The 14,891-nt window shown below is 53.7% G+C and overlaps 1 protein-coding gene across 1 annotated transcript in view; it reads left to right on the top strand.

The window, feature by feature from the left end:
• The first annotated feature begins 12,297 nt into the window (after window positions 1–12,297).
• The window catches only part of CDH5 (cadherin 5), a 36,724-nt gene continuing 34,130 nt past the window's right edge, over window positions 12,298–14,891 (top strand). The window contains exon 1 of the mRNA XM_060130304.1: window positions 12,298–12,425. The gene's annotated coding sequence lies outside the window, so the exon portion shown is untranslated. The remainder of the gene's footprint in view (window positions 12,426–14,891) is intronic.

Genomic DNA, 14,891 nt, shown 5'->3' on the forward strand with positions numbered 1-14,891 from the left:
TGCACATTCGGATCTCCTGGAGCGCTTTAAAACCCAGCGAAGTCTAGCCCCCACGCAGACCAGTTAAATCAGAATCTCCATGTGTGCCTCTCCTCAACCTAGCACTTAGGAAAGAAGCAAAACCAAACAAAAGCTCCCCAGGTAATTGCAGTGTGCAGCCTGGAGAGAAGCACTGCTCTAGGGCGGCAGTTCTCACGCTTGCGTGCATCAGAATCACTCGATGCTCTTAAATAACACAGATTGCTGGGCCCTACCCCCAGAGTTCCTAATTTAGCAAGTTTGGAGTGGGGCCCACGAATCGGCTGATGTTGCAGGTCAGAGCCATACTTTTTTTTTTTTAACATCTTTACTGTAGGATAATTGCTTTACAATGGTGTGTTAGTTTCTGCTTTGTAACGAAGTGAATCAGTTATACATATGTTCCCATATCTCTTCCCTCTTGCGTCTCCCCCCCCTCCCCTTCCCTATCCCACCCCTCCAGGTGGTCACAAACCACCGAGCTGATCTCCCTGTGCTACGCAGCTGCTTCCCACTAGCTATCTACCTTACGTTTGGTAGTGTATATATGTCCATGCCACTCTTTCACTTTGTCACATACTTTTGAGAGCCTCTGCCATGGAGAGAAAGAGGAAGTCAGCTAACGCATATAAAGCGCCAAGTACCGCGCCTGGCACAAAGGAAACCTTCAGTGAATGTTGGTTACTCTTTTCCTTAACCCACTGCCATGCTTCCAGGCTATCTGTGGGTCACCCTGGCACCAATCTGGGCCCAGTTTTGAAGTCAGACACCCTGCCATCTACTCGCTATATGCCCAGGAATGAATTGAGCCTCAATTTCACGTCTGTACAATAGGAGTGAAAATTCCTGCCTTGCCAGGATGTGATGAGGGAAGGTAATGTATACACGGCACAGGGTAAGTCTCAAGAACTGGCAGCTCATCTTCATGACCTTGAATTAGGCAATGGTTTCTGAGGTTTGATACCAAAAGCACAACAGACAAATGGAAAAAAAAAAAATATATATATATATATATATAAATTGGACTTCATTATAACTAAAAGCTTTTATATTTCAGAGGACACTATTAAGAAAGTAAAAAAAACAACCCAGAGAATGGGATAGAACATTTGTAAACCACATATTTGATAAGGGACTTATATCTAGACATATAAAAAACTTGCAACACAAGCAAAAAAAGGACAAATAACCCAAATAAAAATGGGCAAAAGATTTGAATAGACACTTGTCCAAAGAAGATATACAAATAGCCAGTGAAAAGATGCTCAACAATATTAGTCATTTGGGGGCTTCCCTGGTGGCGCAGTGGTTGAGAGTCTGCCTGCCGATGCAGGGGACACGGGTTCGTGCCCCGGTCCGGGAAGATCCCACATGCCGCAGAGCGGCTGGGCCCGTGAGCCATGGCCGCTGAGCCTGCGCGTCCGGAGCCTGTGCTCCGCAACGGGAGAGGCCACAACAAGTGAGAGGCCCGCGTACCGCAAAAAAATAATAATAATAAAATAAATAAATAAACATTAGTCATTTGGGAAATGCAAATCAAAACCAGAACAAGATACCACTTCACACTCACGGTAATAGCTAGAATCAAAAGGACAAACATTGACAAGTGTTGGTGAGAATGTGGAGAAATTAGAGCCCTTGTATACGGCTGGTGGAAATGTAGAAGGGTAGAATGGTAGAGTGCCTCCGGAAAACAGTTTGACAATTCCTCAAAGATTAAATCTAGAGTTACCATATGACCCAACAATCCTACTCCCAAATACATACCCCAAGAGAATTAAAAACATCTTCACACAAGGACCTAATCAAACTTATAAGCTTCTGCACAGCAAAGGAAACTATAAACAAAAGGAAGAGACAGCCCACAGACTGGGAGAAAATATCTGCAAAAAATGCAACTGACAAGGGCTTAATTTCCAAAATATACAAACAGCTCATACAGTTCAATATCAAAAATACAAACAACCCAATCAAAAAATGAGCAGAAGATCTAAATAGACATTTCTCCAAAGAAGCCATACAGATGGCCAACAGGCATATGAAAAAATGCTCAACATTGCTAATTATTAGAGAAGTGCAAATCAAAACTACAATGAGGTATCACCTCACACCTGTCAGAATGGCCGTCATCAAAAAGTCTACATGTACTAAAGGCTGGAGAGGGTGTGGAGAAAAGGGAACCCTCCTACACTGTTGGTGGGAATGTAAATTGGTACAGCCACTATGGAAAACAGTATGGAGGTTCCTTAAAAAACTAAAAATAAAGTTACAACATAAGCCAGCAATCCCACTCCTTTATCCAGAAAAGACGAAAACTCTAACTTGAAAAGATACATGCACCCCAATGTTCATAGCAGCACTATTTACAATAGCCAAGACGTGGAAGCAACCTAAGTGTCCATCAATAGATGGATAAAGAAGATGTGGTACATATATACAGTGGAATATTACTCAGCCATAAAAAAGAATGAAATGCCATTTGCAGTGACATGGATGGACCTAGAGATTATCACACTAAGTAAAGTAAGTCAGACAGAGAAAGACAAATATTATAGGATATCACTTATATGTGGAATCTAAAAAATGGTACAAATGAACGTATTTACAAAACAGAAACAGACTCACAGACATAGGAAACAAATTTATGTTACCAAAGGGGAAGGGGGGGAGGATAAAGTAGGAGTATGGGATTAACAGATCAAAAAAAGAAGGGGTGTGTGTGTGTGTGTGTATATATATATATATATATATATATATATATCTCCAAATCACTTTGCTGTACACCTGAAACTAACACAATATTGCAAATCAACTGTACTTCAATTTTTTTTAATCTTTACACAAAAGCTTGTAACAAGTGTTCAAGCAGTCTTATTCATAATATCCAAAGAGCAGAAACAACCCACATGTCCATCAACTGATGAAAGGATAAACAAATGTGGAATATCTACACATCAGAATATTACTCAGCCATAAAAGAATAATGAAGTACTGATAGATACACAGCATGGATGAACCTTGAAAACATTATGCTAAGTGACAGAATCCAGTCACAAAAGACCAAATATTGTTTGACTCCATTTACAGAAGATGTCCAGAAAAGGCAAATCCATAGAGACAGAAAGAAGATTCCTGGTTGCCAGGGGCTGGGGGTGGAAGAGAACGGGAGTGACTGCTCATGGGGTACTGGGTTTCTTTTGCGGTGATGCAAATGTTCTGGGATTAGATAACGGTGATTGATGCACAACTTTGTGAATATACTAAAAAAAAAAAAGAAACTAAATAAAGGTTCTTACATATATAAAATTCTAGAAAAATCCCAACAAATCTATACTGACAGAATCCAGATCGTCAGTTGCCTGGGGAGGGGAGATAGGCAGCGGATACAAAGGGGCATAAGACAAGTTTGGGGGGTGATAAATATGTTCAATATTTTGATTGTGGTGATGTTTTCACAAATGTATATATATGTCAAATGCTGTCAAACTGTATACCTTAAACATATGCAATTTATTGTATACCAATTATGCCTCGATAAAACTTTTTAAAAATAAATAAAGCTCAAAAAGCTTTTTTTTTTTTTTTAAGAGAGGTAACTCTATTGTTGTTGTTTGTCACGGAGAAGATGATATTTGGATTGAACTTCAGGAAGCTGGAAGGACTAGAGTTTCTTTGGGAGGTGGAATTCCAGGCAGTAGGATGGCACATGCAAAGGCCCTGTGGCCCGACAGAGCCCTGTGCGTGTAGGCAACTCACTCCCCCAGCACAGCTGGAGCTGAAGGGTGAGAAGCAGGACTGCAGCGGGCAGTAGGGCCTTGAATACCCAGCTGAGGAACTTGGACCTTGTCCCAAAGAGCAAGAGATGCTGGTCATCAGGCAGGAACTGGCACCAAACAGCAGACTAGTGAAAACACGGGGGGTTGGGGGGGTGAGACTATGCATGATCCTCCCAGAGTGAGGGAGGGCCACAGTGAGAGTCCCAGAGCTGAGGCCCTGCAGCGCCGGCCTACAGGGTGGGAAAGGGTGGCAACCCATCCCCATCCAGCCTCCCTTGTCACCAGGAGTCTAAACCCTCCAAACCCCACCACCCTAACCCCAGTCTTCCCTCACTCCAGCCAACGACCACCATGTGTTTCCTGCGAGTGACCACAGCCAGGACTCAAAAGCAGAAGGAAACTTTCCCAGAAGTACAAACAGAGTGGGAGGACCTGCTCTCAGAAGTGGTCCTTCAGCCCAAGGCAGGGGAATCCCTGATGCTGGCCAGATTCTCAGACACAAGGGGGTACAGAAACAGCCCAAGCCTTTGAAGAGCCGTCCATACAGACAGATAGACCCCCAGTTTCCTCCTCTCCGCTGGCAGGATTGCCACAGCACCACCCTGCCCTCCCTGCCCGCAGGCTTGTTAGAACTGTACGTAAACTTGAGTTAACAGGCTCAGAGACAGCCCCGTGCCTATGAGCGTGAGCCCCGGGGCTAGGGAGGGTTGACTTGGGCCAGGTAGAGTCTCTCGTTTCCCTCCTGGTTCTCAGTGGCATGGCAGGTGGATGAAGCTGGGGGACCCCCAAGACCTCCACCAGCTGTGATCAGTTCCCCCCAGTCTGCCCTGAGTTCTCCCTGGCAGCTTCCTTCCCCAAGACCAGCTGAGACCCCCACCCCCGAGCTGGACTGTGCCCAGAAGATCTGCCTCACAGGCCACAGGGGGCAGGGTCTGGAGACAGCTGAGGGGCCTGGAGAAGGGCCAGAGCCCTGTTTGCCCCATCAAGAGGCAGGATCAAGCGGCTCCTGACCCACCTTCCTGCCCCACAGATGGCAAAGCCTCCGATCCATTGTTCTCTGGGACACTCGAGGCAGGACGCAAGCAACGCGGGGCCCAGAGGTAGGAAGTCCTGGCTTCCGTGCAGCAAGCTCTCTGCCAGACTCAGGCTTGCCCTCCAATCAGGGAGGAAGGGCCCTTGGTCCCATCCTGCCACTCCCGGCTCGCTGGGCCACCCTGGAGCAAGGCCTTGACCTCTCTGGGCTTCTGCAGGAGATGAGGGTGCACAGGCTTGGTCAACAGGGTAACAGAGACAGATGATTCCAGATCATGGAGGAGAAAGGGGCTGCCCCCAGGCCTGGCCCTCCTCTGGCCCAGCTGTACCCCTCAGCCCACTTGTGCACCCACAAACATACATGGTCACATCAATGTGGGCGTCTTACATGGTCCACGCAAGCTCTGGCACGTGCACGTGTCGCCACACGGCTGCCAAACAAACGCCGCGCACGTGCAGAGGCCGCGCTCACACCCTCACACGTGCGCCCCCCACCATCAACCTCTCTGTGGCGTCACTGTCATGACTAACGTTTATCGAGTGGCTACTATATGACAGAGACAGCTCTGTGCACTTTACTTGAACCTTCTCAATGACTCCTTCCAGCAACCCCACGAGGAAGGCATGCAACCACTCCCATTTTACAGAACGGGAAACTGAGGCACCAAAGGTGCATCCAGGATCAGCGGGACAGTAAGCAGCAGGCGTGCCCGGGATCTCCACCCTCACGTCAGGCTGCTCCTGGGTACCCCTCGGCCCCGAGCTCCAACACCGCTTCCTAACAGCCTGCCCGGATGTGGTGGGAGAAAAGTGAGAAACATCTGGGAAAGTGCTGTGCAGATAAGGTATTGTTCTCACTGTCGGGAATTCAATCCCTGTTCAATCGGTCCCTTCCTGGCCAAGGAAAGGCCTCACTTAGTCCAGCTCCAGCAACTGTACACTCAACAGCCACAGCTTGTGGCTCCCCAGCCTGGCCACAGACCACCAGACTGGACGGGGCGAATCACCTAAAATTCAGGGCTCCTCGGGGCCCGCCCGGTGAGAGGTCCCCCGGGGTCCCCAGTGTGGCTTGAAAGGCCCCGGCCGCCTGGCTTCACTCCAGCCAGTCCCTGATTTCCCCCTCCCAGGAGCTCAACGCTTCCACCCAGGGAATGGCCTCTCCTTCCCAAACAGGCCTCTGTGCCTCTGACCTTGCTGTTCTCTCTTCCTGGCCAGTCCTTCCTCTTGCCCTGCCCATCTTCTGGCAGCTCCCCAGGCTACCTCCTCCAAGCACCCCCCGCACAAGGCACACACCTCTGGCGCCAACCTGGCTCCACCAGTGCTGCTGACACTGGTCTGACACATCGAAAGCGGGGACCCAGCCCGGTCACCTCTGCGTCCCCCATGCCCACCTCAGAGCTAGACAAAGCCTGCACATCATGAAATGTATTTTTTTAAAATAATAAACAAGCACAAAACACTATCAAACAATGACATGTTGCCTGGAGTAGGATGATGAGGTAGAGTAAGCACTCAACTGGGAACTGGAAGACAAGGGTTGGAATCCTGGCTCCGCTGCTCAGGAGCTGTGTGACCTTGGGCAAGTTACTCAGCTTCTCTGAGCCTCAGCTCCCTCATCAGGGAAATGGGAATATGAATAGTACCTACACTTCTCAGGGCTGTAGTGAGGAATCGTTATATAAGAGAGGAGGAGCCCAGTAGGCTTTGGAACTGAATGAGTGGGGTACAGGTGAGATGGGGCAAGATGCTTTCCAGAATGGGAGTTTAGCAGGGCTGGATGGAGGGGTGGTGCTGGGTTGGGCTAACAGAGGTAGGAAGGAAGAGCATCCTGGGTGCAAGGGAAATCGTGCAACTCAGGTTGGGACTTGAGCCCCAAGGGCCGGGACTCGAACCCAGCCAAAACCCAGACTAGGACTTGAACCCATGTTCTTTGAACTGAGATCACACACCACCTGGTCTCAGGACTTAATGAAGCTCAGGTTCTTGATGTCTCATTGCAGAAAGAATTCAGTGAGAGACAAAGTGGTAGGTAAGAAGTGGATTTCTTTAGAGAGAAACACACTCCACAGACAGACTGTGGGCCATCTCAGTTTTTATAGGGGTGGGCACTTTCATAGGTTAAGGTGTGGGAGGAGTATTGCAGCTATTTTGGGGAAGGGTTGGGGATTTCCAGGAATTAGGTCACTGCCCACTTTTTGACCTTTATGGTCAGCCTTGGACGGAACTGTCATGGCGCCTGTGGGTGTGTTACAATGAGCATATACTGAGGGCTCAAGGTCAGTGGAAGTCAACTTGTCCGCCACCTTGGACCTATTTGGTTCTAAACAGTTTATGTCGTGTCCTTGGGCTATGTCATCCTTTCAAAGGTTGTGCCCTGGCCCCTTCCCTCCTGTTTCACAAGGACAGCACAGGCAAAGGCCCGGAGGCAGGCGGCTGCAGCAGCTCGGCCTAAGGTGGGCCTGGGGTGTTCAGCAGGGCTCAGCACGTTCGCGGGAGCCCTGGCTTGAGGTGGGCAGTGCCGCCCTGGGCTAGCTACTCAGTGCTGTAAAAGGGGCAGAGCCATACGCCCCCTCAAGGTCGCCCTGCGTATTAAAAATAAGGCTCAGGGCTTCCCTGGTAGCGCAGTGGTTGAGAGTCCGCCTGCCGATGCTGGGGATGCGGGTTCGTGCCCCGGTCCGTGAAGATCCCACATGCCGCGGAGCGGCCGGGCCCGTGAGCCATGGCCGCGGAGCCTGCGCGTCCGGAGCCTGTGCTCCGCAGCGGGAGAGGCCACAACAGTGAGAGGCCCGCGTACCGCAAAAAAAATAAAAATAAAAAAATAAGGCTCAGAGCCTGGGCCAGGAAAGACACATAATAGGTTGGTGACTGTAATTAAGTCCACCCTAGTCTCAGAGTTTATCAAGGGACAGCCTCTTTCACCTCCCTGGGTCCCCACCCCCAGCCGGCACAGAGTTGGGCCCCCAGCAGGGCTGAGAGGCTGACTGACCGATTCAGTGCCTCCTTGAAGCCTCTGAGAAAAGGACCCACTATGTGCTGGAATATACCACCGACCACAGCTACACTCGCCCCACGCCCGGGTCTGTCTCAACGTGCCGGCGACTCATGCACCCACTCACCCATGCTCTCATTCGCTCATTCATTCGTTCAATGACCACGGCTCTGGGCCCACCCTGAGCTCAGCTGTGAGTGCCCAGAGGTGAGCCCAGCCCAGCCCCTGCTTGGAGCAGCGCTCCCTGCTCCTTGCGGAGCCACAGCTGAAGGTGAGACTCCTCCCCTGCCCCTCCTCCCTCCTGAGCCCCTGCAGGCTACCCTACACCGACCCCCCCCTTCTGTTTCCTCAGGAGGTTGTGTTCACTGCCCTCTCCACAGCCAGGGGGCCTTCCCCAAATCCCCGCTGCACCAAAGGCCAAAGCGCTTTCCTTTCGTCTAAAACTCAGCAGGCACTCACACAGCGCCCTGCACTCAGGCTCACGGGTAACACAGCCCTCTCCTGCCCACCCCACGCCCACCCCCAGCGGGCAGCCTGGGAGCCCAGGGCACTCAACTGTCCCCTCTGTCCCCCCAGCCCAGGGAAAGTCTGAGCCTCAGGTACCCACACTCCTCATCAACTGCAGGTTTCGACCAATTATCTGGAGAAAAGAGGAAGGAGATGAAAAATATTTCAGCCACCAAATCAAGCTATGGACAGAACCATGGAGTATATCCCAGGCACTTTCACAGCAGCATCCTCACTTCATCCCTCCCTGCGTGTTCTGGGACACTACGTGCTGTGCTCACGCTCTCTGCCAGGGCTTTGCCTACAGGTGCGGGGCCACTCCGCGCAGGGGTGAAGAGCCCTGCACACCCACACACCCCCTGCAGAAGTTGCAGATCGGATCCACAGTGGGCTGGCTGCCCTTCTAGGAGCCCACGGTTTCAAGTCCACGTTTATGGAGCGCTCCCCCCGTGCTGTGCGCCCACCAGGAACAGACACGCAAAGAAGACACAATCCAGGTGCAGGGAAGAGAGACAAGCAGATGAGCGAGGTGGTGGGCCGTGAAGGGGGTCTGTGTAAAAGGCTTCAGGGGCCCGGAGGAGGGAGCGGAATGGCAGAGGAGAGGGCAGAGGAGACAAGCTCTGGGGGGAGCAGGGGATAGGGGCCCTGCAGGCAGGTGAGGGGGGCAGAGGAAGCAGCCCAGTGAGCGGAAGAGTGTGGGCAAAGACCCGGCGGCCCGGCTTCCCTGTGCCATCCTCAGGCCTCCCACACTGTGGGGAAGAAGGAACGGGATCGCTTGCTGAGAAGCCGCTGCTGTGCGCCAGACAGGAAAGCTTGGTGGGTGAGGAGGTGGCCTCTGGACACAGAGGCCTGGCTGGGAATTTCCAGTCCACCACTGACAAGCTCTGTGATCTTGGGAGCACTTAGTTCCCAGGCTATGTTTCCCCATCTGTATAATGGGAATAACAACAGAACCCTCCCCCAGGGCTGTCCTGAGGATTGAAAGGGGTGTCCCACGGAGGGAGAGCTCCCAGGCCAGGGTCCTCCAATGTGAGCGTGCAAACACATGGCCTAGGAGCTACATACGTGTAGGTCTCAGGGTTCCACTGCCAGCCATTCTGCCTCTGCCGCCCTGCTGGGGCCTAGGAATCTGCATTTTCAACACACGCTCCCCAGATGATTCTGAGACAGGCGGCCAGAGGACCACACTTTGAGAAATACCTGTTCAACGCATGTGTGCTGTTACGATCATTTATTTTCATTGTCTCATCTGCTGCTCCAACAGCCCTGCAAAGTCTGAACTGGTGACTCATTTCACAGGTGAGGAAAGGGGCTCAGCGCGGCAGGCTCCAGGTCACACAGCCAGTGATAAGCCGGCATAGAACCTGCACCGGGTCTGTCCACCCCCAAGCCTGAACCCCTCCCAGCAAGATGTCGTAGGGCCCCCTCCCTGGTCAACTTATGTCCTGGCAGAGGCCTTGTTATCACACTCCCCAGCGCACCCACACCGCCTCCATTGTCACTTCCCCCTCCAGCTACTAATCAGGTCCCGCAGACCATCCCGTTTCCTGCCGGCCCTCGGGCTGCCTCCTTTGCCCCTGATGGTACCTTCCTGGCCTTGTGTCCTCCCGTCACCTCCTCTGCCTCCAGAGGGTTTGGAATCGGGGCTGGGCAGTGGCAGAAATCGGGCAGGAGACCCTGAGGGGACCCTCAGGGGCACGAGCTTCCCTCTGTGGCCTGGACTACCTCTCTGTAGAGGCCCCATCCCCACCCCCGGGGCACACGCCCGGATGACCAGCCCCTTGTTTACTAATGACAGGAACAGCGGGGTTTCAGGGCAGAGTCAACTTCCTCCCAGACTGAGATCACAAAGGGATGGTGCCAGGACAAACCCCATCCCTGTCTGCCACCAGGACTGAGTCTGAGACCCAGCAGGAAGTGATGCCCGGGCCTGGACCCAACCTCACGGGCACACAGACCACAGGGGCAGGCAGTCGGCACAGGCGGGTGTGAGAAGTCAGGCTGAGGCACGAGGGACGGAGCCCTGAGCTGGTCCTGGCTTCTCTGTGGCCACCCCACCCCCTGGCAGGAGAAGGCAGAGTTAATCCTGTTGGAGAAAAAAGTGCTGAGCTTTTGTTTGTTCATTCCACGAACAGCCAGTGATGTGCGGCTTCCCGCGCAGAGGCCCGCCTCAGGACCATCCTCCCTCCAGCGTCGTCTGCCTTCCCTGCTGCTGGAGTCCCCTCAGCACACAAACATGCCAGCACTGCTTTAAAACAAAACCTAAAAGCCGCCCATCTCTCTGCTCCATTCACTGCAAGTCTGGGGGAAGGAGCCGGGATCACACGCCTCTATTTCCTGATCCCCCTGCACCAGCCGCCGCCCCGCTCAGTCCCTCATGTCTACTCCTTTCCCTTTAACGTGCTCTGGTCACAGCCATCAATGACCTCCGACTTCCAGATCCAGTGGTCAAGTCTCGGTGCTCACCTTTCCCAGGCTGACCCAGCCAACACCCCTGGCTTCCCTCCTTGCTCCCTGGGCTCTCTCCTAAGGAAGCTACAAATCTCAGAGGCCCGGGGCCTCCCTCCCTGTAAGCTCGTCCGCTGCTAAGGCCGCAGGTGCCAGCCATACGCTCAGGGCTTCCAAAGCTCACCTCCAGGCTGAGTGTCTCCACCTGTATCCACCCTGCCTCCCACTGTCTCCAACTGTATCCACTAAATCCACCCCCGTCCCCAACTGTATCCACCTATATCCAACTATCTACCTCCATCTCCAGCTGCCAATCTGACATGGCCACTTGGGTGTCTAAAAGCCATCTCAAACTCAACATGCCTGGAACAGGGAAATCTTTATCTTCCCCTCCCCCAAAAATACCCTCCCACTCCATTCCCCATCTCCACACCAGTGTCCACTGACTTAGTGCCCCTGGGCAAGGCTCTCTCCCTCTCAGGTCTCTGTTTGCCCAGCTGTATAAGAGAATCAGTTCGGGACTTCCCAGCCATTCATCCATCCATGGAAAAACAGGGGCAACTAGTCAAAGATTTCCACTACCTGCCCTGGGAGATTCCCAATCAGCTGGACTGGGGTGGGGCCCCGGTATCTGCAGTTTGTAAAACCTCCTCTCGTAACTCTCGTGATTCACAGAATCTGAGCGCCTTCTGCCCACAGCTTCTTGGCTCTAACGGTCCCTGGTCCTGCCTTCAGCTTCCCCATCTTCCACGCCCCTCTTGGACTCTTGTCTATCTCAACAGCCATGTGAGGCTGAGGTTATATGATCCCCATTTTACAGAAGAGGAAACTGAGGCTGGGGTGGAGGTGCATGACTGGCCCATCAGGCACCTGGCTCCGCCTGACATTCCTAAACCCAGACGGCGCACCCCTAACCCCCAACACCCAGGCTGGCACCTTACAGCTGGAACCCAGGCCCACGCCCACCGGAAGTCAATCCAGTTCACAGACCCAGGAGCTGCAGCCTGTTCCCATCTCCTACCCACCCCACCGCAGGGGCCCCTGAGGCCTCCCCAGCCACTGCAAAGTCTGCCCCTCCCCCAGCATGTCATGGAGTCGCCTGGGAAAATCTGGCTCTGGGCCCGGGGTGACCCAGGCTGGATTTCTGGCTGTGCTACGCCCCAGCTGAGTAGACAAGCACCTTAAACTTGCTGAGTTTCAGTGTCATGAGCTATAAAGCGGGGGTGACGGCACCTGCCCTCAGGGTCACAAGGAAGATGAACGAAGCCCCTCGGCAGGTGTTGGGCTCAAAGCCCCAGAGATGAGGCCTGGGGTTGGGGCCCGAGTTAAGCGTCCCGGCCAAGTCCAGGGCTAGGCCTCCATGGGGACAGCCCAGCTGGGCCGAGGAGGCCGCCCACCACGGGGCCTGCCTCTCTGCAGCCAGCCCAGCCCTCACAAACGAACAATAACAGGAAACCATCCTTGGTGGGGGTGGGGGGGTGCACATGGGCCAGGGCCAGCTGGAAAACCTGAAGGGGCGGCGGCCAGGCCTCCCTCACCGCCGGGTGGGGCTCCCCTCCAGAGGCTGTTGGCCGAGCTCTGCACAGTTCCACGGCACGCTCAGCCCCGGCCGGACAGCCAGACGGAACGGACACACCTCTCAGCCCACAGGCAAGGTGAGTGAGGGTCCCTGACTTCCCCATGCGTAGAATGGTCATCATCGGCTCCCAGGGAAGCGCCACTCCTTGGGGTAGACTGGGTCTCCTGGCTCACAACAGAGCTGGGAAAGGTGCGCCCAGGGCTGGTGCCGCGGACACGAAGGGATGTTCTCGGGGAAGAGGCAAGCTCGGCTCTCCCACAGGTAGACTCCCAGACTCAAGGGCCCACTGGCTTCTGTGGGTGCTGGGCTCAGATGCTAAGAGGGCAGGATTCCGCCTGAGTCGCCCAGCATGCCAGGGGCAGAGGACTGGCACCCGAGTGGTGCCCCTTCCCCCACGAGAGAGGCTTTACCACGGATGACATCATCCCACCCCCTCGAAGGCTCTGTGCTGGGATTGGGAGAGGAGCCCTGGAAGGGGAGCTTGGAGCCTCGCCCCTCCCTGTCAGCCACTGCCCCCATTTTCAGTACAGGCAAGCTGAGGCTTGACTCTGGGCACCTGAGGCCCTACCTGTGGAATCCCCTCCCCTCCTTCCCCAGACACCGTAGGGGCCGGTAACGAGCTGCGGAAGCTGTAGTTTTCCTCCCCCAAAACCGAGGTACCCGTAGATTGGGGCCCAAGGGACCCAGCAGCCCTCATAATTTTAGAGAAGTTCCCCCCAAAGACTTGGAGGCAGGCGGTCTAGGGTGAGAGCCGTCCTGGATACAAATCCCAGCTCTACCACTCGCTTCCCGCGTGACTTTGGGAAAATTACTCAGTGTCTCCCAAACTCAGTTTGCTTCTCTGAACAATGGAGATAGCGATTCTTTTTGCGGTTCATCATGAGAGCTGGAAATGATGTCTACAGAAGGCGCTGAAGCACTGGAGCTCAGTACTTTATATTACCAGCAAGCCGATGAATTAGATACAGCCTTTCTCCATTTCCCAGTTGAGGCAACTGAGATTTGGAGCAAGAACTCGTACCCCAAAGCCCAGGCTCTTTCCAGAACCATGCGGCTTCTCACGTGCCAGCCTCCTCATCTGTAAACTGGAAGAAAGGGTCTTTTCATGAGGCAATTAAAGGAAGCGATATACACACTTGGTACCGGGAACGGATCGTAGGAGGGGAGCTTTAAGAAATCACAGCTGAATTTACCTGCCACCCAGAGCTGACCATGGCTTGAGGGTCACAAAGGTTTTGACCCCTGAGGTCGGTCCGTCCCCAGTAGGTGAGAGATGCATCAGCTCATCCTCCAGCGAGCGCTCTGGGCAACTACTCCACGCCAAGCACTGTGCTTGTTCCTCATCCCCACCCCATGGACATTTCTGCCATGGGTGGTGGGCAGACAGGATCCTGACAGGAGACGAAGGGCATTCCAGGGGAGGCAGGGAGCCTGGGCAGCTCATTGGACCTGGAGAGGCCAGTGCAGCCAGAAGGTTTTCAGAGCAGGGAGTGGCAGGAGGGCCAGTGATGCAGAAGGCCATGAGTAAGTAGCAGGACCGAGAATTTTGGTTCATCTTCAGGTGATGGGGAAGAGCGGGACCCTCCCATCTGGCCTGAGTCCAGCCATGTGTAGGTGCCAGCCTGGAGGTGATCGAGGGGCCCAGGAGCTTCTGCGCCCCCAGGCAGCCCTGCTAATTCTGGCTTCCAGTGGTGAGGGGGTAGGCGAGGGGCCCACTGGCCTTGCAGGGGTTAAGCTGCCCACCCTGCAGTCTAGACCTGAGCGATTGTGCTGCTGAACAAGGGCCGGACATGGGAGCAGGAAGCTGGAGGGGCCATGCTTATTTTCTCCCATAGCTGGATGACTCACAGCTCTGCTGCTGCCTCGGGGATACACAGTGGACACACTGGCCACTAGCTCAGGGAAAAAAATCTTGAGCCCCTTGCCCATGGGATCCATCCCTTACTACTTCCATCACCTCTCTGCACCCCCTCGGCATCCTTGAAGCTACTAAAAGAATTCCCATTTGACAGACACGACCACAGAGTCTGAGAGAAGCTGAGCAGCCAGTCCAAGGTCACACAGTTACTATGAGGTGAAAGCAGGATATGAATGAGGCCAGCCCCTTCTGACCCCACTGCCCTGTCACACTCCATAGGGAAGCCTGGAGAGGGGAGAAGCCGGGGAGGATTGAACCTGACAGTTCAAGCCACAGAAGCAGGCACCAGGATGAGCCAGGAGCCCAATGATCCTGGGGGAGGAATGTTCTAGGAGACAACTGCTGCCCTCAGTAGCTTGGCTTCTGGCTGGAGAGATACTGACAAGCCCATCGTAACCCAGATCCAAGCTGATGTTGGATGGAGAAATCACAGAAGACTCCCTGGAGGAAGAGCAGGAGCCCCAGAGGATGCTGGGAGGTCTTAGGTCTGCTCTCTGAGCTTCAGTCTTCTAATTTCTCTAGGGCAAGGGATGGACCACATAGTCTCTAAACTCATTCAGGGACCTCCAGATTGTCTGCCACAGCATAACGATCAGATTCTGGCAGGTGCAGACACTGGGAGGA

This window comes from Lagenorhynchus albirostris, chromosome 19 (assembly GCF_949774975.1).
Source record: "Lagenorhynchus albirostris chromosome 19, mLagAlb1.1, whole genome shotgun sequence".
NCBI lineage: Eukaryota > Metazoa > Chordata > Mammalia > Artiodactyla > Delphinidae > Lagenorhynchus > Lagenorhynchus albirostris.